General features: G+C 35.6%; 1 protein-coding gene across 2 annotated transcripts in view; it reads left to right on the forward strand.

Moving 5' to 3' along the window:
* The window catches only part of PGAM5 (PGAM family member 5, mitochondrial serine/threonine protein phosphatase), a 29,123-nt gene that overhangs the window by 730 nt on the left and 25,893 nt on the right, over positions 1–2,500 (forward strand). The window lies entirely within an intron of this gene.

The raw sequence follows: 2,500 nt of genomic DNA on the forward strand, positions 1-2,500 counted from the left end.
AAGGTTCCACACAAAGTTTCGCGGGGCTCGCCCCAAAACTGAGGGAGTAGTTTGGGGAAGGACAGACAGACAGACAGTCCTTCATTAGGTACAGTAGATACTGTACTGTACATACATCCCCTCGGTGAAAAGTTGCATATCAATCAATTTATTATGCAACACTTTTCAATTAAAAGTGAAATTTTAAAGCACTTTCGCAAAGAAAAAAAGAAAACCCCAAAAAAATTCCGAATTTACACAAACCTGTAGTCGTAGTTCGTGTGTATTAATATGGAAAAGGCAAAGCCGAGAAACGAACGTAGAATTCTTCTTACATTCGATGCTGCAATTTCCGGTTACTTCGGCCTGGATTCGGGATCAGCGATCAAATAATGTAAATCACGATTAAAAATTATATTTTGATGATGCGGGAAATATCTTTATTATAAAATTAGGTAAATCTAAAACTGCTCGAGTATTTACTCTCCAGTTTTCTTGTTAATTTTTTTAGTCATAAAGGTGTGATTGTCTACGACAGATCAAATTAATTATTCGTGCATTTCTATAACCGTGATAACACTACTGCATATTACCTCAACATTACCTTCACAACAACTACACCGCCTAGAACAGGATCTCATCTAAAAAAATTAATATTACCTTCACAACAACTACACCGCCGAGAACAGGATCTCATCTAAAAAAATTAATATTACCTCAACATTATACCTCAACATTACCTTCACAACAACTACACCGCCGAGAACAGGATCTCATCTAAAAAAATTAATATTACCTCAACATTATACCTCAACATGACCTTCACAACAACTACACCGCCTCAAACAGGATCTCATCTAAAAAAAATAATATTACCTCAACATTATACCTCAACATGACCTTCACAACAACTACACCGCCTAGAACAGGATCTCATCTAAAAAAATTAATATTACCTCAACATTATACCTCAACATTACCTTCACAACAACGACACCGCCTCAAACAGGATCTCATCTAAAAAAAATAATATTACCTCAACATTATACCTCAACATGACCTTCACAACAACTACACCACCTAGAACAGGATCTCATCTAAAAAAATTAATATTACCTCAACATTATACCTCAACATTACCTTCACAACAACTACACCGCCTCAAACAGGATCTCATCTAAAAAAATAAATATTACCTCAACATTATACCTCAACATGACCTTCACAACAACTACACCGCCGAGAACAGGATCTCATCTAAAAAAATTAATATCACCTCAACATTATACCTCAACATTACCTTCACACCAACTACACCGCCTCAAACAGGATCTCATCTAAAAAAATTAATATTACCTCAACATTACCTTCACAACAACTACACCACCGAGAACAGGATCTCATCTAAAAAAATTAATATTACCTCAACATTATACCTCAACATTACCTTCACAACAACAACACCGCCGAGAACAGGATCTCATCTAAAAAAATTAATATTACCTCAACATTATACCTCAACATGACCTTCACAACAACTACACCGCCTAGAACAGGATCTCATCTAAAAAAATTAATATTACCTCAACATTATACCTCAACATTACCTTCACAACAACTACACCGCCTCGAACAGGACTCATCTAAAAAAAATAATATTACCTCAACATTATACCTCAACATGACCTTCACAACAACTACACCGCCGAGAACAGGATCTCATCTAAAAAAATTAATATTACCTCAACATTATACCTCAACATTACCTTCACAACAACAACTACACCGCCGAGAACAGGATCTCATCTAAAAAAATTAATATTACCTCAACATTATACCTCAACATTACCTTCACAACAACTACACCGCCGAGAACAGGATCTCATCTAAAAAAATTAATATCACCTCAACATTATACCTCAACATGACCTTCACAACAACTACACCGCCTAGAACAGGATCTCATCTAAAAAAATTAATATTACCTCAACATTATACCTCAACATGACCTTCACAACAACTACACCGCCTCAAACAGGATCTCATCTAAAAAAATTAATAATACCTCAACATTACCTTCACAACAACTACACCGCCTCGAACAGGATCTCATCTAAAAAAAATAATATTACCTCAACATTACCTTCATAACAACGACACCGCCGAGAACAGGATCTCATCTAAAAAATAATAATACTACCTCAACATTGCCTTCACAACGACAACTACACCGCCTAGAACAGGATCTCATCTAAAAAAAATAATATTACCTCAACATTACCTTCATAACAACGACACCGCCGAGAACAGGATCTCATCTAAAAAATAATAATACGACCTCAACATTACCTTCACAACGACAACTACACCATCTAGAACAGGATCTCATCTAAAAAAATTAATATTACCTCAACATTACCTTCATAACAACTACACCGCCAAGAACAGGATCTCATCTAAAAAAATTAATATTACCTCAACATTACCTTCACAACAACTACACCGCCTACAACAGGATCTC

This window comes from Eptatretus burgeri, chromosome 16 (assembly GCF_056783735.1).
Source record: "Eptatretus burgeri isolate ZD-2024b chromosome 16, Ebu_testis_v1, whole genome shotgun sequence".
Taxonomy (NCBI): domain Eukaryota; kingdom Metazoa; phylum Chordata; class Myxini; order Myxiniformes; family Myxinidae; genus Eptatretus; species Eptatretus burgeri.